Consider the following 27029-nt stretch of genomic DNA (forward strand, 5'->3'; position numbering starts at 1 on the left):
ATTACTTTATGTCTATATATATTCATCTTAGTCAATTTTTAATGGGAGGAACATTCAGAAAATTGTGAGAGTATTCTCTTTGGTTCTTGAAGAACTAATCGAACTTATCGGAAGTTTCCGTGGCGTTCATCATCGACTTATCAAACGGCTTTCCACCACCGTTTGTGGCGTCTTCATCGACTTATCAAGCGGTTTTCCATTACCGTTTGTGGCGTCTTCCTATATATCGAGGTTCTTGTTTCGCATTAAACAACGGGTTGAGGTCAGTTATACCAAGGTTCTTGTTTTTGTCGTAAACAACGGGTCGAGGGTTCGTCAATCAAATCTGATCGTGGAACGATCTTGGGTTCCTTTAGTTGTCGGGTCTCGTCATTCTTGGCGGGAATCGCATCATTTGGTATCAGAGCATCAGGCTTCAAATCGGGTTTATCCTATCCTTTTTTGTTTCAATTTGCTGAGTTTCGCTTCATCGAAATTGTTCTTTGTGGATTATTAGTAAAAAAAAATATATACAAAGCTGAAAAAAAAAAGAGCTGAAAAAAAAAATCGGCCAAAAAAAAAAATACAGAGCTGAGAAAAAAAAAAGGATCGAAAGAAAAGAAAGAAGACATCGTTGTCAATTTGATCCAAATTTTTTACATCAGACCATTCTAAAGTTGTTATTTCTCGTTCTTTGTAATCTGCATTGATTCTGATCCCATAATTTCATATAACATTCTGGTTTATTTAATCCTTCATAGTAGTTGCCTTTTCTCTTGCTTCTTTTCTTCCTGAAATTTCCTTTGATCATTAATTTTCCTTGATGAGTTCTTGGTGAATTGTTGCTGGAAAATTTGGAGTTGTTTGTTTAGTTCCAAAGGAACTGAAAGAGAATTGTCGAGTGGAAAAAGGCAAGAGCGGTGAGAATATTAGAGGGTTAAAAGCCACATATTTTGTTGAGTGAAAACACGAGTGTAGAGTGATTCACATTCTTGAGTGTAAACACGTAAGGGAGCGAATTGTGAGGTCCATTCTTTCTAACTTTATTTTGCAGCAATCATGTCTCACAATAGTGCTAAGAGTATTCCCGAAGGTGCAACGGAATTGGCTGATTCGAAAATACTTATAGAGGCCATGATGAGTGAGATGAGGCGTGTGATGCGGTTGGAGTTTGAGCAGGTTCATGAACGGATAGATCTGATAGAGAATAAACGTGTGGAGCAGCCACGAAACGCTCCTAATGCACGTAGGAGGGAAAGAGTTCAACCGAGGGAAGTGAGGGTTGAAGATGAAGAGATTTATGGGGCTGGTTTTGATGAAGATGATCGAGATTCGGTTGTTAGTAATAGGAGACATGGAGGGCGGTTTAGAGAAGATAGGAATCGGGAAGATTATAACTTGGGTAGTATTAAGATGAAAATCCCATCGTTCCAAGGAAAGAGTGATCCCGAAGCATACTTTGAGTGGGAGAAAAAGGTGGAGTTTGTATTTGATTGTTATAGTTATTCCGAGCTAAAGAAAGTCAAATTGGCAGCAATTGAATTCTCGGATTATGCAATTGTTTGGTGGGATCAATTGATGATAAATAGGCGAAGAAATAGAGAGCCACCTATAGCTACGTGGGAGGAAATGAAAAGGGTGATGAGGAAGCGATTTGTTCCTAGTTATTACTACCGGGAGCTGTATAATAAGTTACAAAGTCTTAGGCAAGGTAACCGGAGTGTAGAGGAATATTTTAAGGAGATGGAAGTGGCCATGATTAGAGCTAACATAGAGGAGGATCGAGAGGCTACTATGGCAAGATTTTTGGCTGGATTGAACCGAGAAATTCAAAATGCCGTGGAATTACAACATTATGTGGAGTTGGAGGATATGGTGCACATGGCCATCAAGATTGAGAACCAGTTCAAGAGGAGAGGCAATACACGTGCAAGCCAAAGTCCAAGCACATCCACTTGGAAACCGAATCAGTGGAAGAAAGATGAGAAGCAATCCACGTCGATGTTGAAAACCGAGCAAAAGCGAGAAGCAACCAGCCATGTTCCTCAAGGTAAAACCGACATTTCTACCTCCAGGAATCGTGACATTAAGTGTTTTAAATGCCAAGGCAGGGGACACATAGCAAGTCAATGCCCAAACAAGCGGGTCATGGTGATGCGAGACAATGGTGACATTGTGACCGACACTGAAGATTCCGACACCGATGACATGCCCCCATTGGAGGACGTTCCCGAAGAGGAATATTTAGCTCCAGATGCATTGACATTGGTGGCAAGGAGAGCATTAAGCTTGCAAACAAAAGGAGTTGAAGAAGTGCAGCGGGAGAACATCTTTCACACTAGGTGCTACATCAAAGACAAGGTATGTAGTGTGATTATTGATGGTGGTAGTTGTACTAATGTCGCAAGTGCAACAATGGTGGAAAATTAAGACTGCCCATGGTGAAGCACCATAGGCCGTACAAGCTGCAATGGTTGAATGATAGTGGTGAGATAAGGGTGAACAAGCAGGTGTTAGTTGCATTTCGAATCGGTAAATACGAAGATGAAGTGTTGTGTGATGTAGTACCGATGCAAGCAGGACACTTGTTGCTAGGGCGTCCATGGCAATTTGATAGACGAGTGAAGCATGATGGCTTTACGAACAAATACTCCTTTGTACTTAATCAGCGATCAATCACTCTTGTACCATTGACTCCGCAGCAAGTATATGAGGATCAAGTGAGATTGCAAAAAGAGAGTGATCAAAAGAAAGAGAGTGAACAGAAGAAAAAGAGTGAAAATCAGAGAGAGGCCGAGAAAAATGAGAGAGAAAAAGAAAATCAAAATTCGGCCATTGAGAGAAAATCAGAGAGAAAACAAAAGAATTTTTATGCAAACATGGGAGAAATTAGGCAAGCAATGTTTTTAAATCAGTCGATGATTGTACTTTTGTACAAAGAGGCATTTTTCAATACTAACGAACTTGATATCTCTCTTCCTAGTTCTGTTGTTTCTCTTTTGCAGGAGTATGAGGATGTCTTTCCCGAGGAAACACCACATGGCTTACCTCCAATCTGAGGGATTGAACATCAAATTGATTTTGTTCCCGGTGCGACAATTCCAAACCGACCAGCCTATAGGAGCAATCCTGAGGAGACAAAGGAGCTTCAACGGCAGGTAAAGGAGTTGTTAGAGAAAGGGTACGTGAGGGAGAGCTTGAGCCCATGCGCTGTTCCAGTAATACTTGTACCTAAGAAGGATGGGACGTGGAGAATGTGCGTTGATTGCCGAGCAATCAACAACATAACGGTAAAGTATCGTCATCCTATTCCTCGCTTAGATGATATGTTAGATGAGTTACATGGTTCTTGTGTATTTTCTAAAATTGATTTAAAGAGTGGTTATCATCAGATTAGAATGAAAGAAGGAGATGAATGGAAAACTGCCTTTAAAACAAAATACGGTTTGTACGAATGGTTAGTTATGCCTTTTGGTTTGACTAATGCTCCAAGCACTTTTATGAGACTTATGAATCATGTTTTGCGTGCATTTATAGGTAGATTTGTGGTTGTCTACTTTGATGATATACTATTTTACAGCAAAAACTTAGATGATCATAAGGTACATTTGAAATCTGTCTTAGATGTGCTTAGGAAGGAAAAGTTATTTGCTAATATGAAGAAGTGTACTTTTTGCACCGATAAGCTTGTTTTTTTGGGATTTGTTGTTAGTGCACAAGGTATACAGGTTGATGAGGAGAAGGTACGTGCAATCCAAGAGTGGCCTAGTCCTACAAGTGTAAGTAATGTTCGTAGTTTTCATGGACTTGCTAGTTTCTATCGGCGGTTCGTGAAGGATTTTAGTAGCATAGCAGCACCACTTACTGAAGTGATCAAGAAAAACGTTGGATTTAGATGGGGAGAAGAACAAGAGAAGGCGTTTCAGCTAATCAAAGAGAAGCTGACCAATGCTCCTTTATTATCTTTACCTAACTTTTCTAAAACTTTTGAGATTGAATGTGATGCTTCAGGTGTTGGTATAGGTGCAGTTCTCATGCAGGAAGGACGACCAATTGCTTACTTCAGCGAAAAACTAAGCGGTGCAGCCTTAAACTATCCAACTTATGATAAAGAGTTGTATGCATTGGTTCGAGTTTTAGAGACGTGGCAGCACTACCTATGGCCTAAGGAGTTCGTGATACACACCGATCATGAGTCCTTGAAACACTTGAAGGGCCAACACAAACTAAACAAAAGACATGCCCGATGGGTGGAGTTCATCGAGACGTTTCCATACGTCATTCGGTATAAGCAAGGTAAGGAGAATGTGGTCGCCGATGCACTTTCTCGCAGGTATGCATTACTCTCTACACTTGATGCAAAATTGCTTGGTTTTGAGCACATTAAAAATTTATATGCTGATGACCATGAATTTTGTGAGGAATATCGAGCTTGTGAGAAAATTCCTTGTGGTAAGTTCTTTAGGCATGATGACTTTCTGTTTCGAGAGAATAAGTTATGCGTGCCAAATTGTTCCTTGAGAGAGTTATTAGTGCAGGAATCACATGGTAGGGGATTAATGGGACATTTTGGAGTAGCAAAGACTTTAGCTATTTTGCAAGAACACTTCTATTGGCCACATATGAAAAGAGATGTTGAGATAATTTGTGGTAGATGCATTACGTGTAGGCAAGCTAAATCCAGAGTGCAGCCTAACGGTTTGTATACTCCTTTACCAATTCCTAGTGAGCCTTGGATTGATATTTCAATGGACTTTGTGTTAGGATTACCGAGGACTAAACGTGGGAGAGATTCAATTTTTGTGGTTGTGGATAGATTTTCTAAGATGGCACACTTTATTCCATGTCACAAAACGGATGATGCCTCGCATGTTGCTGATTTGTTCTTTAGGGAGATTGTGAGGTTACATGGCATGCCTAGAACAATTGTTTCGGATAGAGATGCTAAGTTCTTGAGCTATTTTTGGAAGACTTTGTGGTGTAAGTTAGGTACTAAGCTGTTATTTTCTACGACTTGTCACCCACAAACTGATGGTCAAACGGAAGTAGTAAATAGAACTTTGTCTACTTTGTTGAGGGCAATCATAAAAAAAAACATTAAAACATGGGAAGAGTGTTTACCACATGTTGAGTTTGCTTATAACAGATCTGTTCATTCCGCTACTAAATTTTCACCATTTGAAGTTGTTTATGGATTTAATCCTTTAACTCCATTGGATTTATCTCCTTTACCTTTGACTGAGCATGTTAATTTAGATGGCAAAAAGAAAGCTGAATTTGTCAAGCAGATTCATGAGAAAACAAGACTCAACATTGAGCGAAAAACGGAGCAGTATACAAAACACGCCAACAAGGGCCGTCATAAGCTGATTTTTGAACCCGGAGATTGGGTTTGGTTGCATATGAGGAAAGAGAGATTTCCGGCGCAAAGACGTTCCAAACTGCTTCCAAGAGGAGATGGACCTTTTCAAGTCCTGGAGCGCATCAATGACAATGCTTATAAACTAGACTTACCTGGTGAGTACAATGTAAGTGCTACTTTTAATGTTTCTGATTTGATTCCTTTTGATGTAGGTGATGATTTGAGGACAAATCCTTTTCAAGAGGAGGGGAATGATGCAAATCGTAGCACGACTTCAAGGGATCCAGTTCAAGTTCCAATTGGACCGATTACGCGAGCACGAGCAAAGAAGTTTAAAGATGAACTTAACGGCCTGATTCAAGAGGTTTGGGCTCAAGCAAATTCGTGGAGGCCCATTGGACATGAATCACGTGATCCACAAAGATCCATCAACATTATTCAAGTTATAGAAGATTCTGGACAAGGCTAAATTCAGCAAGTGTTTAAGGAAGCTTCTAGAACAGTTGATGATCAACAGAAGATAACATCAGATTTGTTTGAAGTTTAAATCTCATAGAGATATTCTAGGGGTATTTAGATTTTATATCTTTATAGATTATGTAATATCTCTATCGATATTTTTGGTTTTAATTTCCTTATCTATAGGAGGAGATATGACCATATTAGGATTACTTTATGTCTATATATATTCATCTTAGTCAATTTTTAATGGGAGGAACATTCAGAAAATTGTGAGAGTATTCTCTTTGGTTCTTGAAGAATTAATCGAACTTATCGGAAGTTTCCGTGGCGTTCATCATCGACTTATCAAACGGCTTTCCACCACCGTTTGTGGCGTCTTCATCGACTTATCAAGCGGTTTTCCATTACCGTTTGTGGCGTCTTCCTATATACCGAGGTTCTTGTTTCGCATTAAACAACGGGTTGAGGTCAGTTATACCAAGGTTCTTGTTTTTGTCGTAAACAACGGGTCGAGGGTTCGTCAATCAAATCTGATCGTGGAACGATCTTGGGTTCCTTTAGTTGTCGGGTCTCGTCATTCTTGGCGGGAATCGCATCAAACGGTACTCTTCATCAGCTGACTTCAAGGTGCATTAGCATTACCCAAGTCTAATTAAAATATCAACTTTGGTCTTATCAACGTAGGTTGGTTCAAGCGGTTTGATGTTTGTTCTGCTTAAGTAAAGTATCGAGTTTAAATTTTTGTGAATGTAGAAAATTCATGCTATAAGAGTTTTGCCCCTTAGTGGGCTGATCCGGTCCGACTGGATTAGTCGGGACCCAATTGAGCTTCCAGAGAATAGAGTTCACACCAAAAAAAAAAAGAAAAAAAATTAACTTCGGTCCTTTTCTAGCTATCTACAACAATTTTCTGTTTTCCAGCCTGATTGTATATCACGGGATCATATGATTTTCGTATCGTATCAAACAATTAATTAAACCACGTTTGTAGAAAAGTGGAAATTAAAGAAAATGCCATCGAGCAACATACTGAAAGTCCAAAATCCTTTAGAAATGCATGCAATTATTGTATTAATGTTCCAAAATGTTATTATATAACATATATTTGAGGACAAAAATCTGACATATATTTGGATAACTTTATGGTTTGTATGTGTAAAATTTTCACTTGGCCTATAAATTATTAAATCTTACCTCCAATCCAAAAACTCAAGCTAAGAGGTTGTAGTACTCAATCTCTTATAAATCTATTGGATTCTTCTTAATTTTTCCACATGGAATTGTAGACTCTGAATAGTACGTTGGTGGATACAGTTAATTTGTTCGTGAATAGAGAAGAAACCAAGGATGGCTCCCTTAACTGGCGTGGAAGGCCCGCCATCAAGGGCCATACCAGTGGATGGAGCTGCAGGATAATGTCATTACGTACGTACGATAATGTCTTTTGAACTTGTGATGATCAGGTGTCCAGCTAGTGGATCAGTTCTTCCTTTTCCATACGAGACATTTTAGCCAAAAGACCCAGAAAGGTATGTATATGAGACATTTTGATTAAGACTTTCTCATCATCGATCAGTGAATCAAGGCCGGATCACAATTGCCTTTTCGAAGTCAAGGTGAACATGGTGCTATTCTCGAAATCAGTGCTGCAACAACTTAATGCTGTGGCAGCCAATATGTACAGTGGCAGCTCGAGGCCTTCCTCAGTGACTCCTACATGGGCAGGTTCAACAGTTGTGTCATCTTTCAGGTTGTCTCCACTACTGTAAGTCCAAGTCGTTCCGTCGCTCTACCCTGCTCTTCATTTTCGGCCCAATCAATATAGCTCACCGATCACGGCTCACAAGATTGATGTCTTTTGCAGGGATTGCTAGCAGCATCCCTCTGCACATACTTGTTCTTCCTCAAGCCTCAATGGTGTGGTAAAGTCAGAGGGCTCTGCAAGCCTCATAGTCCCATCGAAGTGGAGCTGTTCTGCATCTCAATTTACCTAGTTGCCATTGGGTTTGGAGCCCCTGAACCAACCCTGGCCACTGTGCTCACCCGAATTTCATTTCGCCGGGGCACGCGTGTGCGCGCCTAATGTAACGCGGTTTGGAAGTGTCCACCTTCCCGAGGACGCTCAACAGACGCACGTGAGAAGGAGTCGCCACTTGCCATTTTACGACCCGAAGGTCGAGGGCCGGCAAGTTACCCGGGTCTAGGGGTACGGGGTACACCTAATTACTAAGACATATGGTCTGTGAAACCCGAGGTTCCGAATTCGGGGGTTCTGTTACATGCGAACCTATATCTCTCATGCCCTATCGGTACTCTAACTTGTCTAGACTTGCCATTTTAATTTAATTACCGCTTAATTAAGTTCCGCTCATCTTACACATTTTGACACCGTAAATTCGAAGAAACACTCCAACCGTCCACTCTCCGACCGAAATTCTTACATGAATAAATGTACAACATAAATCCTTACATTGTCCTCTCGAATAAAAAATGCAAATTACAACAACTGAATCTCAGTCGGTTCGCGTTCAGTTATTATTCCACTCATACTCATCGTGTGGTTTGAAAAGACTAGAATTGAAATTAAGACGCGCGCTCAGTGTTAGGGGGATTGGACCCCGTGATCTACGATTGGGCATTGGACCCCCTATGAATTGTGTCATAAAGGATCGGGCTTGATCCATATAACAAACAAGTGCAAGAATGTAACAAGCGGGCACAAATAAACAAACAATGGGGTTTTGTTATTGCCGAATTTACGTGAATTAACCGATTATTAACCGGGGTATCTTGGCAGGCAAATCCTACCCTAAAGCAGACAAAGTGGGTGCAAGATTTGAATCGATCAAGGATCGCCTCGGGAAGATATTTCGCATTTGACACTATTTTCCGAGGACCTAACGTACGTGATATTTGTTGTCAAGTCTTGTGTTTGTGGGTAGCTTTTAGGATTGTTCTATGTTGTGACACTACGGTAGTTACAGGTTATTACCAAACATGTATTCCGCCTGTGAATCCAAGAACCTAGTGCCTATCCCGCTATTGCCCGTTTTTGTCTTAACCATGTACATATTTAGTCCGGTATTTGTATTTTGAGCCAATCCACCCGAACTAACTACCCGAGACTATGCTAGAATAATAAAAACTCATCTGTCGGATGGACCGGGGTATGCAGATGAAGCTGTGCCTAGACAGGTAGTCCATCTCTACCCTGATACCGTGGTGTTTCTGTTATTCTAACCTTAGGGGTATCGCTAAGTTGCAAATAGATGATTTTGCCCTTGAGGTGAAAATTATTTTCGGAAAAGAGAGACTACTCGGTGCGGGCCACCTCGGCCTGTGACCGGCGCTAACCGATCCCCTGGACCTTCCGGGGTTGTCAAGAACCCTGAAAAGCCAAAAGATCGATTAATCTATCCGGAAGTGATCTAAGAAAAACTTCCACGTCCCAACCTGAGTTTTCTGAAATCAGGTGAGGCCTCGAGTCAAGACGCACAAGTCCTCCCTAGACATCCATGTCACATCGAACCACGTGTCTTGGGTTTTATAAAATTTGCAAGTTTTGAGAAGGGCACCAACGCATGTTTGCAACCTATTGATGTGTGTTACCGGTTTATTACCAATTCGTGCAAAATTATTAGGGCCAAGTGAGTTAATTAATTGCATGAACGTCCCAATTACTCCGTTAGTAGAATTATTGATTAAATTAATTAATATTTTGTCAAATGTTGTAAATATACGGGTTTTAGACCGTCGAGCCGATCATTGATGGACCGTCCGATGCGGATCCTAATTCCCGACCACCTTGGGATTTTAAAATTAATTTTAGGTCGAGTTTGCATGATTAAACCAATTTATGTGAGGTTTCGATTAAAACGAGAAAATAAAGCGTTTAAACACGGATCGAGGGCATATCATCACGTCAAGCACAATGAACATACGTATTTTACACAATCGGTGCCGCCATGATCATGATAAACACATACAAACATAATATTAACGGAATAGATAAAACGGCACCGACTCATGGAAGCGGAAAATCATGCAAAGAGCACGTATTCTCATGTTGCAAACATATAATTACATAAACAAAATATTTAAACGGGGCACATACGTTGTCGGTCGGGGATCCAAGTATGAAAGGGTTGGATATTTTTTTGAAAATGCCCAGGGACTGATTTGAACGATTTTGAAAGAGCAGGGACTGATTTAAAAATTCGGATAAAGTTTCGGGGACTGATTTGAAAATTCTGGAAAAATTGGGGACTGTATAAAAATTCCTGAAAATGTCCCAAGACTTGTTTGAAACGACTTTGGACATTCCGGCTGATCTGAAAAGCGAAAAATGGCCCCAGGACTAAACTGAAACAACTTGAAAAGTTTCTTGGGATGTTTGAAAAATTCTAAAAAATTCAAGGACTGATTGGAAAATGATAAAAGGGACTGGGACTTGATTGAAAAGAATTTTAAAATTCGGGGCAGATCTGAGAAAATAAAAATGCGTCGTCTGGACTGAAATAGGACAAACAGAAAGTTCGTAAAATCGAGTTCGGGACAAATCTGATCACCCACGCAACCCAAGAACGCTCATTTCACATCATATCCATCAAGCAAACATTAATATTGAGAAATGGAGCCCTAAACATGCCACTAAGTCGGGGATTTACCTAGTTCGGGAAGTTGAGGGGAGATTCTGTAAATAAAAAAAATAAAATCGCCGGGTGGATTGGGCTGTTGAGCCGAGCTGGCTATCAGGCCGGACTAGGGTATCGGGCCTAACTGGGCTGCTGCTGGGCCGTCACTGAGAGTGTCTGTTGGGCCGTGGAGATCTGGGCCGGGCCGCGCTGAGCTGTTGGGCAGGGGGGATCTGGACCGGGCTGCACTGGGCTTATGGGCTGGGCCTGTCTATTCAATGGAGATCTGGACCTGATTAGAAGAAAAAAATGAAAAATGGAGAGGAAGAGAGGGTGGCCGAGCCGTGGGCGAACTCGAGCTGCGGGTTAGGCGAGGGAGCTGGGGTTTTTTCGGCCTTGGGCGAGCTGCGGGTCTCGGGCGTGAGGTCGAGCGGATAGTTTCTCGACCGTGGGCGAACTGTGGGTCTCGGCGAAAAGTTGAGCTGGGATTTTAGAGAGAGTTCGTGAGCTGAGGGAAAGCGTCTGTCCTCGAAAAATCCAACCCCCTGTTTTTGTGAGCTACGGGTTTGTGAGAAAAGAACCGAGAGAGAGAGAGAGAGAGAGAGTTGGCTTGCACGGGAGCTGTCGTCAAGAACCGGTCCAGCAAAGGTCGCGTGTGTAGAGGTAGCGTGTGCAGAGGACAGTGCAGGGGCGGGTCACAGGCTCGGTTCCGTCTCGGCAAGGGGAAGAAGAAAAAGAAAAAGAAAAAGAAAGAAAAGAGGAAGAAGAACTGGAATGTGGCGGGAAAGGGAAGTCAGATAACGGTCAGAAGTTAACTTTTGACCTTGACTGTGTCTAATTCTTTTTTTTTTTGAATTTGAATTCGACGCGCGTACAAATTGAAAATTCCTCTCTTTTTGATTGGATGTCGAAAAAAAAATTCGAGATCGCCATCGTGCTCAGAAAATTCGTTGATCGATATTATGCAATAAAATCATTTTCAATCTCGAACTTTGTCCCGGATTTTCAAAATTGACGTCGATGTACGCGAAATTCGAAAACATCCCAAATAGTATTATTTTTGAAAAATCATAAATTTGGCGTTAAATTAGGAAAATTTGTTATTTCAAAAAGTCGTGAATACTCGAGTAATTAATCGGAAATACTTCCCTCACGGATGGCAAAATGACGATTTCGCTCCTCTGGAGCCGGTGGACCAAAATTGGGTACTGACAGCTTACCCCTCTTTGGTTGTGTGCTCGGATAGAGGGCGCGGCCAAAGATCATGAGAAGCACCCGTTTGGCCTTGATGACCATCTGGACATTCTCCCAAATGCAACGAACCTGTTTGTGGGAAAATAAAGGAGTCATGACAGAGAAATGATACGGCGTGAATTTGTAACTCGAAACAGCAAATGCAGGGATAAAGTTCGTAAAGTAATAAATGTGGACGCGAAGTCCAGAAAGCAGTAAACATGGACGCGAAGTCCGGCAAGTATTAAAGGCGGACGCGAAGTCCTGAAAGCGGTAAATACAGTCGCGAAGTCCGGAAAGCAGTAAAGAAGGCCACGGAGTCCGAAAAGCAGCAAAGATGGACACGAAGTCCTGGACACGGAGTCCGAGAAGCTATAAGGATGGACACGGAGTCCGAAAAGCAATAAAGATTGACACAAAGTCCTGGACACTGAGTCAAAAAAAGCAGTAAAGATGGACACGAAGTCCTGAACACGGAGTCCGAAAAGCTGTAAAGATGGACACGGAGTCCGAAAAACTGTAAAGATGGACACGGAGTCCGAAAAACAGTAAATGTTGACATGGTGCGAAAGTGTATAGAATGTAGAAGCAACAACTAATGTTGGGGGACGGCGCAGGGCGCTGGAAAGAGAAGACTATGATTAGTTGGATTTGAGTTCAGATTGTGCTTATGACAATGCAATGGCAAGCGTTATTCGCCGCTCGTCGCATGATAGGGCGTTATGTGTCTCCTTGAGGGCCACCCGCTCAGATTGGGATGGTGTCCTATCCTATGAGGCAGACATGAGTCCGTCAGGAAGAGACAACCTTTTAGGATCCGCATGCTCACACCTGCACACAAGGAACGACGGCTAACGGTCGTTGTCAGTTACACGATTCCGCTGGAATTATGATGTGCAAAAGAAATCTATGTAGCGATGCTTCGGGGACTTGGACACAGTGACCCTTTGAGGGGCAGCCGTGTCCCCGATTATGACACGCACTTAACTAAATGAAAGGCTTTTCACAAGATGGGGCATAGTCCGTAGAGTTTTGAGCAAAGGTAAAGGGAGGGATCTTTAGGATCATCCAAATCAAGGATACGACCCCGTTTCGAGGCGTGTCTCGAGCCTGGAGAGTCGAAGAGAGTTTGCTTGCACTGAGGACTGCCGAACCACTACTAGCTGTAGTTTCACGCAAAGTGCCGCTGTTCTTTCGTGGTCAAGCCGACAATTGCCCCTAATTTTTGTCTAGGGCGCAGGGTGCGTGATGACCTAGCGGGATATTTTTATTTGACTTTTCTCACATGAGTGCTCACCTTTTGCTACGACCGCCCTTGTTCGGGTCCGATCGCACTTCTCGGTTTCTCTAACTTTTGCCTAGACCGCCCTTTACGGATTTTTAGCCTAGAGATGAATTGATTTGTGCTCTCCTTTTGCCATGACTCCCATTTCTGGGATTTTAAGCCGTGCCCCTCGTTCCCTAACTTTTGCCTAGGTCGCCTCAAGGAGGTTTTCGACCTAGCGGGGAAATTATTCTTTTTCTCTTTGAAGTATTCTTAGATGAGAAGGATTGAATGGACAAGGCACGTGCATGAAAAATAGAAAATGTAATGAGGTGAAACGGCAAAGAGCCCGAAGGAAAATAGAGGAAGATGAAGGTCTAGAGGGTGGTCTGAAGCTTGCGGGGGATACAAAGAGACCGCCGGATGATAAAGAGGACCGTCAAGGGTAGTACTTCTTGAGGGCGTCGGCGTTGACTGGGAGCGCATTTTCGGTCCCGTCCATGTCGCTTAGGATAATTGCCTCTCCAGAGAAGACTTCCCTGACGACGAAAGGCCCATCATACTTGTTTACAAACTTGCCTCGAAAGTCAAGTGCAATGTGCAGGACCTTTCGCAGGACGAGATTGCCGGGGTAGAACTCGCGCTGGCGAACCTTTGCATTGAACGCTCGGGCCATTCTTTGTTGATAGTATTGACCGTGGCAGAGCGCTGTTAGCCGTCTCTCGTCAATGAGATTGAGCTACTTGTAGCGCTGCTTCGCCCATTCTGCTTTTTTGAGCTTGGATTCAGCGAGGACCCACTTGGAGGGGATCTCCACTTCGATTGGGAGGACTGCCTCCATGCTGTAAACCAGGGAGTATGGAGTTGCCCCGGTTGAGGTGCGAATAGATGTTCGATATGCTAAGAGCGCAAAAGGGAGCATCTCGTGCCAATCCTTGTAGGTCACCGTCATTTTCCCGACCACCTTGGGATTTAAAAATTAATTTTAGGTCGAGTTTGCATGATTAAACCAATTCATGTGATGTTTCGATTAAAACGAGAAAATAAAGCGTTTAAACACTGATTAAGGGCATATCATCACGTCAAGCACAATGAACATACGTATTTTACACAATCGGTGCCGCCATGATCATGATAAACACATACAAACATACACAAACATAATATTAACAGAATCGATAAAACAACACCGACTCATGGAAGCGGAAAATCATGCAAAGAGCACGTATTCTCATGTTGCATACATATAATTACAGAAACAAAATATTTAAACGGGCACATACGTTGTCGGTCGGGGATCCAAGTATGAAAGGGTTGGATATTTTTTTGAAAATGCCCAGGGACTGATTTGAACGATTTTGAAAGAGCAGGGACTGATCTGAAAATTCGGATAACGTTTCGGGGACTGATTTGAAAATTCTGGAAAAATTGGAGACTGTATAACAATTGCTGAAAATGTCCCAAGACTTGTTCGAAACGAATTTGGACATTCGGGCTGATCTGAAAAGCGAAAAATGGCCTCAGGACTAAACTGAAACAACTTAAAAAGTTTCTTGGGATGTTTGAAAAATTCTGAAAAATTCAAGGACTGATTTGAAAATGATGAAAAGGACTGGGACTTGACTGAAAGGAATTTTAAAATTAGGGCAGATCTGAAAAGGGCGAAAACTTGTCCCGGGACTAAACTGAAACAACTTGAAAAGTTTCTTGGGATGTTTGAAAAATTCTGGAAAATTCAAGGACTGATTGGAAAATGATAAAAAGGACTGGGACTTGACTGAAAAGAATTTTAAAATTAGGGGTAGATCTGAAAACGGCGAAAAGTGGTCCCAGGACTAAACTGAAAGAACTTGAAAAGTTTCTTGGTATGTTTGAAAAATTCTGGAAAATTCAAGGACTGATTGGAAAATGATAAGAATGACTGGGACTTGATTGAAAAGAATTTTAAAATTCGGGGCAAATCTGAGAAAATAAAAATGCGTCATCTGGACTGAAATGAAACAAACAGAAAGTTCGTAAAATCGAGTTCGAGACAAATCCGATCACCTACGCAACCCAAGAACGCTCATTTCACATCATATCCATCAAACAAACATTAATATTTAGAAATGAAGCCCTAAACATGCCACTAAGTCGCGGATTTACCTAGTTCGGGAAGTTGAGGGGTGATTATGTAAATAACAAATAATAAAAAAATAAAATCGCCGGGTTGATTGGGCTGCTGGGCCAAGATGGCTATCGGGCCGGACTATGGTATCGAGCCCAACTAGGCTGCTGCTGAGCCGTCACTGGGAGTGGCTGTTGGGCCGCGGAGATCTGGGCCGGGCCGTGCTAAGCTGTTGGGCTGCGGGGATCTGGACCGGGCCGCGCTGGGATTCTAGGCCGGGCCTGTCTGTTCAACGGTGATCTGGACCCGATTAGAAGAAAAAAATGAAAAATGGAGAGGAGGAGAGGGTGGCCGAGCCGTGGGCGAACGCGAGCTACGGGTTCGGCAAGGGAGCTGGGGTTTTTTCGGCCGTGGGCGAGCTGCGGGTCTCGGGCGTGAGGTCGAGTTGGTAGTTTCTCGGCCGTGGGCGACCTGTGGGTCTCGACGAAAAGTCGAGCTGGGAGTTTCTCGGCCGTGGGCGACCTGTGGGTCTCGACGAAAAGTCGAGCTGGGAGTTTCTCGGTCGTGGGCGAACTGTGGGTCTCGGCGAAAAGTCGAGCTGGGAGTTTCTTTCCGAATGAGCCGTCCCTTTTCGAATCAGCTAGCCGAGGGATTTTAGAGAGAGTTCGTGAGCTGAGGGAAAGCGTCCGTCCTCGAAAAATCCAGCCCCCCTGTTTTTGTGAGCGGCGGGTTTGTGAGAAAAGAACCGAGAGAGAGAGAGAGAGAGAGAGAGAGAGAGAGAGAGAGAGAGAGAGAGAGAGAGAGAGTTAGCGTGCATGGGAGCTGTCGTCAGGAGCCGGTCTAGCAGAGGTCGCGTGTGCAGAGGACGGTGCAAGGGCGGGTCAAGGGCTCGGTTCTGTCTCGGCAGGGGGAAGAAGAAAAAGAAAAAGAAAAAGAAAGAAAAGAGGAAGAAGAACAGGAACGTGGAGGGAAGGGGAAGTCAGACAACGATTAGAAGTCAATTTTGACCTCTAACCGTGTCTGATTCTTTTTTTTTTTAATTTGAATTCGATGCGCGTACAAATTGAAAATTCCTCTCTTTTTGATCGGATGTCGGGAAAATAATTCGAGATCACCATCGTGCTCAAAAAAATTCGTTGATCGATATTATGCAATAAAATCATTTTCAATATCGAATTTTATCCCGGATTTTGAAAATTGACTTCGATGTACGCGAAATTCGAAAACGTCCCAAATAGTATTATTTTTGAAAAATCATAAATTTGGTGTTAAATTAGGAAATTTTGCTATTTCAAAAAGTCGCGAATACTCAAGTAATTAATCGGAAATACTTCCCTCACGGGTGGCAAAATGACGATTTCGCTCCTCTGGAACCGGTAGACCAAAATTGGGTGCTGACAGCCACCCTCGGGGTGGACCAGTTCAACAGGGAGAATCCAGATGAGCAGCAGTCCAAGTCTTCATTCTACAGTTACTACTACGTCGCCATCAACATGGGATGCCTGGCTGCTCAGACAGTGCCCGTCTACCTCGAGAATATGGGCCATTGGTTGGTCATGTTTTTGATTTGCACTGGTTTTTCTATTATAGCACACGCACTATTTTTTAGTCGAATGACGAGGTTTCGGCATTTTAAGCCAATGGGGAATCCAATCTTGAGAATCAGTCAGGTAATTGCCGCTTCCATTTGAAAGATGGAGCTGGAAGTTCCTGTGGATGGTGAAGGGCTCTACGAACTTCATGGACAACAATGAGAAGGCAATGCTACGAGGAAGGTCCGCCACACCGATGGCTTCAAGTGTGATTGAACATGTCTTTTTTGTTGAATTGATTGGGCATTTTTTTCCTTTACATATTTAACCACAATTAGAAAAGAAAAAAAATTTAAAAACTAAAAAAACTCGTTCAATCAGGAAAGTCGAAAGGGAGATCAGTTGCAATTGATCTTTCCTTTTTTTTTTCTCTCTCTTTTTAAAGGAAAAAAAACAGGTTTCTTGATCGAGTGGCTATTGTTATTGAAGCCAACAGAAGAATATCTGCAACCAAGGGCAGACAGTGAGCACATGGCGCCTTTTAGGGTTGGCAATTCGTGTCGAGTCGTATTTATATGTATCGTGTTTAAATGGACGCGTGTCATCGAAGTCATAACCTGTACACAATACGATTATTAAATGGGTTAGAATTTAAAAACACGAACACGATCTGTTTATATCCGTGTCAATCCGGACAAGAGATGTTAAACCCGTTTATCGAAACATGTCATAATAGGTACAAGTATCCATACATATGGGTTAAAACACAATAACAGTCTAACATATCAAAGACTTGCATAAAGCACTCATAAGTGGAGCACAATCCACACACAACATATATATATTCCATAGATCAACGAAGTACATGGATAATATAATGTGCGTAGTCTGAGGTCATGGTAACAAAATGAGAAACCGACCTTGACGATCTTCACCGTAAGCTTTATCACTCAATAACAAAAGACAGTAGTTAAATTAGCAAAATATCGAGCCATCTTCCAACCAAATAAAAAACCCAGCTCTACTTGCCATCTTCAATGAAACCTAAGAATACATTCAATGTAAGGAAAAATGTTATTGCACTGATGGTCCAAAAAGTTTTTACAAATGTTTCAATATGGTACAAAAAGTTTTTTTTGCTACTTGATGGTACAAAATATTTCAAAATTGTTTCAATATAGTACAAACCATCATCTCGCCATTGACGCCGTCAAGCGACGCTGACGTGGCTCACCACGTGTCCGCTCCTTTCTGACGTGGCCGAAACAATAAACTGATGTGGCCATTCGGATCATTTTGTTTTCATCCGGATCACCGGATTGGGTCGAATTGGGTCAGGCGAAACACAAAATGATCCGGGTCTGGTCCGGGTTTCATCTTCCTCACCCAAAATCTGCTACCCCTCCCCGAAAACCCTAGCAGCCTCTCCCTCTCAGGAAAACTCGAGCACTGCCATGCCCGCCGGTCACGGCCACCTTCCACGACGACGAAGATCGCGCCGCCGCTGGCCGCGAGTCACCTGAATCGAAAAGCTGAAGGCTCGGGATCGTGACAAAGACAAGAGAGATCGAGAGCGGGGAAGTGATCGACTGGGTCGGAGCTCACGCGGTCGCAGCTGTTAGTGAGTCAGGACCGATGCGTGAGCCGTGTCTGGCATTGTGGGTCATCAGGTCTAGACCTACACGGGTGGAATCGTGGCCTCAAGCCTCGACCCAGTCGATCCTTTCCCCGCTCACGGTCTCTCCTGTCTTTGTCTAGATCTCGAGCCTTCAACTTTTCGATTCAGGTGACTCGCGGCCAGTGGCGGCACGATCGTCATCGTCGTGGAAGGCGGCCGTGATCGGCGGGCACGACGGTGCTCGAGTTTCCGTGAGAGGGAGAGGCTGCTAGGGTTTTTGGGAAGGGGTAGTAGATTTCGGGTGAGGAAGATGAAACCCCAACTTGACCTGGATCATTTTGTTTTCGCCCGACCCAATTCGACCCAATCAGCGTCGCTTGACGGCGTCAATGGCTAGATGACGGTTTGTACTATACTGAAACAACTTTGAAGCATTTTGTACCATCAAGTAACAAAAAAAACTTTTTGTACCATATTGGAACGTTTGTAAAAATTTTTGAACCACCAGTGCAATTTACCCTATATAAAAGTGAAAGGATTTGGACCCTTGAGTCGATTTTTAAAAGCATTACTAATTCTTAACCACAGTATTTAGACCCTTGAGTTGATGGCCCCTCGCTAATATATATGTTCATCACATCCTCAACGAGTTAATCAACGGAAATCTCACAAGCATCTACATTCAAAATACAGAAAGATCAACAAAAGAACTTTAAAAATTAGAGCATACTTACCGGTTAATCCATAAAGCCAATCTCAAGAGAACATGAGTGCTTCCAGAAGGTTGGGTTTCAAAGAACTCTTATATTGATCGGGGACACGGCCTCCACAGCTGAATGCTACCTTGGAGGCAACAATGGATAGGGGAATGCTTAAAATATCATGAGCCATATTTGCAACTGTTGGATATCGTTGGAAGTTAATATTCCAATAATCAAGAATGTTCGGGCCCATCTTTCTACCGATCCTTGTCTCATCTAAGTAATTTTCCAGCTCAGACTTTTTCGAAGATGCTGAATACTCATAATCATCATAATCATTGAACTCCTAATAATAAATTAAAATAACAAGGAGAGACCAATGAAAACACATTTCAAGTGCAAATGACAACAAGAAAAAGAAAATATTTAGCTCAATTGACTCTTGATCAGGATTTGGAAGCAACTTCTTTTTTTATTCGAATGTTCGATTACTCATCTCATGTGATGTATATTCTTCATACAATGATAATAATTTATCTCGAACAGTCTGAAATTCTAAAGACTGATAACCATACAACTTTTTGTAACTCTAATCCACAAACTGAATTTTATACTTAGGGTCCAATATCACCGCTATCGATAAAATAATTGAAAATTCAGACGAAATACTTTTCAAATTTCATTAGCATCATCAATGACATTGCTCTCAAATCTTCATCTGCCCCATCACTATAATCCTTGAGCATCACATATGCTTTGAAAGTAGACAGAAAGTATAGAATTGCAGTTGGATACTTACTTCCAGAAAACAAGTTTGTAATCTCATAGAAAATCCACAAGAACTTTTTTATCTTCTCAATCTTCTACAACTCCAATGAGGTAGGGCAATTTGTTTAATTGGAATTAGTTAATTCTAGGTGGCAAAATGCACAATGATAGTAAAATGCACTTTCAAGCATGAGAAATGTTGAATTCGAACAAGTAAGGACATCTTGCCTCAAGCCTCTCTTCGGATTTAAGGACGAGAGTCTCACATATTCAAAAAAAAATTATTTTCTAACTTGAGACCCCTTAACATACTTGATACTCTCCCGCACTTTGTCTACCGCAACATCAATCTCTTTTAGTCCATCTTGCACAATCAAATTAATGATATGGGCACAACATCATTGATGAAAGAATTCACCTTTGGCTATGAGTGCATCCTTTATAGTTAAATGAGATCTCAATAAGCCCACGAAAGTGTCATTTGCGGAGGTATTATCCAAAGTAATAGAAAACAACATTTCATCAATACCCCACTCAGCCAACAAAGATTTAATCTTTTTGCTCAATGCCATACCAATATGTGGAGGTGGCATCGGGAAGAAATTCAGAATCTTCTTTTGCAAACCCAATTTTTATCAATGATGTATGCGGTCAAAGAGAGATACCCAGCAGTAGCAATCGAGATCCACAAATCAGATGTTAAACAAATCCTACCACTACCTTCCTCAAGCAGGCACTTAACCGTGACTTCTCTTTTTTATGAACCTTCAACACATCAGCACTTGCAGTGTTTCAAGATATAAAGGGCACACACTCATGCAAATATGAAAATACTGCTTTAATTCCAGCATACTCCAGAAAGACGAGAGGTAGATCATGCATAATAATGACAACAATAAACAATTCACGAAATCATTCAGGATCACATGTAGCATTTCTCAAATAAATATCATGGTTCATGAGCAACTGACCAACATCTCGTGTATCCTTACGATTGCATCTTTCACAATGCCTTTTTAGATTTCCTATCCCATATTGACTATCACAAACAAAAAGCGAGCGACACTTCTTACACTTACAATAGGTCTTACCATTAATGGTCTTTTCTATTAACCGTTCTTAGAAATGCCACACAGCTGAGGTCAGCCTTGTCTTTCGCTTGCCTTTGGATGTCTTTGCCTGAGTTCTTGTTGCAGTGTCTTTGATCTCATCTCCATCGAGCTCCACTACATCATTATCTTCGTTTATCATGGCCATGGGTTTCTCCTTCCCATAGGATTCCAACTTCAACTCCAAATTCTTTTCTAAACTCATTATCCCTAAATAAAACAGAGAATGAGAAACATGTATCAACTACTGCTCTTAAAACTTTTTCAAAAAATCAAAAGAACTACAAATCCAAGAACCCTAGCTGTTAAATCGAACTCAAAATAGAGAGGAAATGTCGAAGAGAGAGTGAGAGACAAAGAGGAAAAATCGAAGAGAGAGAGTTTACCTCAAGCACCACGAAAGAACAAAGAAGATTTGCGTCGTGGTCAACGATCGTATGAGAGTTTGAGAGAGGCATGTCTGTGAAAGAGTTCCTGGTTGTGAGCATGGACAGAGCCGTTAAGGGAAAGAGAGGCGGAAGGAATGGATTTGTATTGTCTTTTTTATTGGTTTTACAGTGTTAGAGTTAGTAAGGATATTTTTTGTAATTTTATTATATAAATGGGTTAATGGATTACACGATTATAGCAACATGATTAAACACGTCTAAATAAAACAGAATTAATCGTGTATAATCGAGTTATAAGGGTTCAGTCCGATAAGACACGCTTATTAACCGTGTCTAAATGAGTTGGACCGTTTAGACCGAATATAAAAAATGCCAAACCCGAACCCGTTCAATACTGTGTCGTATCTATGCCATATTAATGTATTGTGTTAGGAATTGTCAACCCTAGCTCTTTTGTACAATCACACAAGTCGAAGAGGTGAAGTGCATACTGAGGTCACTACCAATTTGGGTTTGCACAATCTCATCAGTCCTTGGTGTTCATTTAGATGCATTCCCTTATCGTTGAGCAGGGAGGCCATGGACAGGCGAGCATTCTCATATTTTACATCCCTCCGATAGGAATGAACACTTTCAACATTGTGAGCACCTCAGCCTTCATCCCTTTGTATAACAAGTTCATTATCCCCTTGTTCAGGAAAGTCACGGAAAGGGAGCTAAAGCCACTGAGTGAGTTGAAGAAGATCGGGATTGGACTGGGGATCTTAAGAGTGGCCATGGTCCTTGTGGGACTCGTAGAGCAGTGGAAATTATCCTTCTGGAGTGATAGCAGAGAGGAGAAGAGCTCCCTGAACGTATTCTGGCAGACTCCTCGGTACATTTCTTGTGGGGGTCTCGGAAGCATTCATATATGTGGCCTAGATGGAGTTCTTCTCATCCCAGTCCCCCGACGGGCTGAAGAGCATTGGGATCGGGTTGTGCCTGTCATCCTCAGCCATAAGAAGTTACCTCTGCAGCATTATCTTGTTAGTCGTGATGAAGTTAACCTCAAAGAACGGGAGGGATAGGCCTTGAAAGTGAAAGGAAAGTATAGATTTGTAGTCGGATACTTACTTCCAGAAAACAAGTTCATAATCTCAAAGAAAACCCCCAAGAACTTCTTTATCTTCTCAATCTTTTCCCACTCCAATGCAAATTGTGGAATGACATTAAAAATACGTAACTATGTATATACATATACATAACTATGTAAGTACATATGTGTGACATAAAATTTCTCATTTGTACATTTTATCTTTGGTTTTCAAACTATACCTGATTGAGCATTTGGGCCAAGTTTAGTTGTCAAATCTTCCCTAGTTTCCATCATTACATCCAACTTCACGGGCCTTATATCGGCAGTCAACATCACAATGCATAGTTTAAGCCTTGAGGAGTCATCAATTCTAATGGGACCTTTGATAACTTGATCCACTCTGGTACTCTTTACGTTCAAACTCAATACGACCCATATTCTTTTGCCATAGTTGCAGAATTAGGTGCAAAGTTTAATGTGACAAGGGATATTATTCAATACCCAATCTTTGGCAGGACTAATGTTCTTCCCAAGCAACTGACCAACCATATCAGTTTTCTAACAAGCCACACCCTTTTCTGTGACAGATTTGGGTGGTTTCTGCAATTTTCCTTTCATTGAGTAGCATAGCTCATGGCATTCTAGCTTCGTCTTTGTTAACTTCTCCAGCTGAACTTATTATTTATGTTTGTGGTGTTGATGATATGAACCTTTTAGCTGATAGGCTGCTCTCTAGTTGTGTAATTAGCTTAACGAGTTATACTCTTGATTTGTGTACTCTTACTCATATTGTTCCTATCCTCCTTATTTTGTATGTGTTTATCAGGATGGCCATGATCCACAGAGACGGATTCTACAATTTCGTGAAGGTGCTGATCCGGTCCTCGATCAGATTCTACTAGTAGTTCCAGAAGAAAAACATTCCTCCATTTCCCGTAGCGTCGATCTTCTCGACCGTAAACAATGATAGTTCTAGCGCTCCCTATAATTTTTTGTCAAAGATCCATCCCAGCATGAATGGCTATAATGGGTCATTTCGTTGTCTATGCAGTCTCCATGAGGCTTTTGCCCTTGATATTCCCCGAACTCATACGGTACCTGTTTATACTCGTTTTTTGCACCTAACGACTGTTATAAACCCGTGAGGAGCGTGACACTTTGGTGAGCTTAATAAGTCGAATTTGGGTTTGATTAAGGCCCACAACTCGACATTTGCATTTTGGACACACCAAGAGGCCTAAGTGGTGAGATAACCCATGATCAAAGACTTGAGGACCCGGTTCAAGGATCCATGGCACTACCTGATGCAAATCGTAGCACGACTTCAAGGGATCCAGTTCAAGTTCCAATTGGACCGGTTACGTGAGCATGAGTAAAGAAGTTTAAAGATGAACTCAACAATCTGATTCAAGAGGTTTGGGCTCAAACAAATTCGTAGAGGTCCATTGGACATGAACCACGTAAGCAACAAAGATCCATCAACATGATTCAAGTTATAGAAGATTTCGGATAAGGCTAAATTCGGCAAGTGTTTGAGGAAGTTTCTAGAATATTTGAAGATCAAGAGAAAATATCATTAGATTTGTTTAAAGTTTAAATCTCATCGAGATATTCTAAAAATATTTAAATTTCATATCTTTATAGATTAAGTTATATCTCTATAGATACTTTAGATTTTATTTTCATTCTTTTGATGAGACATGGCTGGATTAGGAAATAGTTTTGATTTATATATACTAATCTTGTCAATTTTTAAGAAAAATGAACATTTAGAAAATTGTGAGAGTATTCTCTTTGGTTCTTGAAGAACTAATTCGACCTTATCGAAAATTTTCATGGCGTTAAATCATCGACTTATCAAACGGCTTTCCACCACCGTTTGTGGCGTCTTCGTATACCGAGGTTCTTATTTCGCAATAAACAACGGGTTGATGTCAGTTATGCCAAGGTTCTTGTTTATGTCGTAAACAACGAGTCGAAGGTCAATCAAATCTGATCGTGAAACGATCTTGAGTTCCTTTAGTTGTCGAGTCTCATCATTCTTGGCAGGAATCGCATCACTACCCAATGTGGACAACCGCTGGTGGGCTGTAAATTCGTGAAAGAAATTATGGAAGCTTCTAGTTGGGCTGATCAGATCATTTAGCAAAGACCATGGTTGTTAGCTTTCATGGGGGAAGAATTTTGATTCTTTCCAAAACGATGTTATCACACGAATTTGGACATACAAGAGGACAAGTACGTGACTTTACATGGCGGTGGGAGTTATTTCCTTAGCTTAGCACACCAGACATAGAGAGTAGCGGAACACATAAGGCCATTAGCCCGATTAAGGAATTTGTTCGATATTCTTCCTTTTTGGGTTGTTGCATGCAAATCAAAGCAAAGGTACAGCTGGTGCCCTAAATTTGATCTCCAAGGAGTCTTTCCTTGGAAGAAGATCGTGTTTATGGAGATTGCTTGGAGGTTTAGCAAGTAAATTATTTTAATTAGGCAACTTCCTTATCTTTAGCTAGATGGAATATAAAGTTGACGACACCCTAAGAAATATGGGAAAAATGGTTAATTCATATGTTAAAAATACTATCTAAAAATTAAATGATAATACTTAATATTATAATTAATAACAATATACGAATCTTTATAAATATATAAATTTCATAACACCCTAATAGATGGGGCAAAACGGTAAATTCATATGTCGAAAAATACTATGCAAAAATTAAATGATAATACTTAATATTTTATATATATATATATATATATATATATAAAGTTGACAACATATTAATAAATATGGGCAAAATAGTAAATTCATATGTTGCAAATACTATGAAGAAATTAAATGATAATACTTAATATTATAATTAATAACAATATATATAAATAATTGATAACACCACAATAAATTGGGGCAAAACGGTAAATTCATATGTTAAAAAATACTATGTAGAAATTAAATGATAATAATTAATATTTTAATTAATAATAATATAAGAATATAAAAAGATTTTCAAAGATGTAAGAAAGAATAGTTTAAATTTTCGATAAATTATTGTCATTTTATTAAGAAATTACTATATTCATAATTAAGAAAAATAAATAGTCATTCATAATTATATAAGCTTAAAATCAATTTACAAATTTTAAGAATTATTGCTAAGCTGATAAAAGCTCAATTAAGTAAATTTCGCATTCTAGTGCCTGGTAATTTATCCAAAAGGATTCAAATTTATAAAAAATAATATGCGAAATATCAGTTATAATAAAGGACAAGAAATAATGTAGTTTAAATGTTATGATAGACTTCAAGAGTATTATTCCTTCATCAAATAAAATGAATGATGTGATCTAATAGTATTCAAATTTAAAATTAATTTTCTTAGAAATTAAATCGATAGTTGCGATAATGTATATATTATATGAATTTCATACATCAAGAACTTTTGAAATATTGTTGATATATATTCTTCTATCATAATTATGATTTTACTGCATTAAAATTTATACAATATAAAGGTAAATTTTTATATGTTGTTATAAACTATAAATTTAAACCAACTATTATTTTCATATTAAAAATGTTTTGATAAATACTTTATAGAATTCGTGCAATGCACCAGTATAATAAATTTATCTTCATATATTTCATCATAAATGTGAACAACTTATACAAATAAAATCAAAATATGGGATATATATATATGTATATATATATATAAAGTTGACAACACCCTAATAAATAGGGACAAAATAGTAAATTCATTATTAACTTATACATTAACATATTATATAGAAATTAAAAGCTAATAATCAATATATATATATATATATATAAAGTTGTATCCCCATAACAAATAGGGTTAGAAAATTAATTACTTATAATATAAGATCATAGAAATAAATGTCTAAATAAATAATTACAAATATATATGTAATTAGGACTAAATTAATAAATGCATATAAATCATTAAATATTTAATAATTTTATTATACAAGCACATTCTTAATTTAAAATATATAATCTCAAAATTTATATAAAAATGCAATTTTTTAAAATAAATATTTATAAAAATTCCGACATAATTAGTAATTAAAAGAAAATTTTATTATATGCAATAAGTATGTTTAAATATTGAATACTTTTGAATAGTAATAGGTAAATCTATTAAAAATTATTAACAATAGATTATTTGCACTTCATTTTGTTTTACTTACATGGAAGTTATCAATTACAATTTTTAAGAATTTGATATTTAAGAAAATGTAATATCTTTTATAAATAAGATCATTTTCTTCATCCATATTTGATATTATATTTCATTTTCAATTATTCTTTATTTGTTATTGTATGCACTGCGCTCAACTTAAGAATATATATAAATTAATGAAAATCTCAATTGTCATGTCAAAATTTTTACAAATTCATCTAAAAATAATCACTCTAAATAATAACATGGACATAAATAAAGCTAGTAAATTCATGAATTGACAAACCGCATAAGTGTCGGTGTGAAAATTATTTATATTCTATAAGGTTACTATTTATTGAAACTGCAACTTCATATATCCAAAGCAGTTCAATTTATTAACCATGGATGTGATAGTTTTTAGAGTTCTGACAAAGAAAAGAAAAAAAAGGTCTGGTATTTTAATTATTTGGAGAAATTTTTAGGGTAGGATTGTTAGAAATTGAGTTCTTGAAACCCTAAGATCGCACATACTGAATTCGTCAAATCGAAAGCATAATCGGAAGTGTACATGAATTCATAGCGGAAGTGGAGCGGACATATGAG

At 39.9% G+C, this 27029-nt stretch overlaps 1 pseudogene; it reads left to right on the forward strand.

Moving 5' to 3' along the window:
* The first annotated feature begins 1353 nt into the window (after window positions 1-1353).
* LOC116209018 lies at window positions 1354-23200 on the forward strand (annotated as a pseudogene).
* The last annotated feature ends 3829 nt before the right edge of the window (window positions 23201-27029 follow it).

The sequence above is a fragment of the Punica granatum genome, chromosome 5 (genome assembly GCF_007655135.1).
Source record: "Punica granatum isolate Tunisia-2019 chromosome 5, ASM765513v2, whole genome shotgun sequence".
Lineage (NCBI taxonomy): Eukaryota > Viridiplantae > Streptophyta > Magnoliopsida > Myrtales > Lythraceae > Punica > Punica granatum.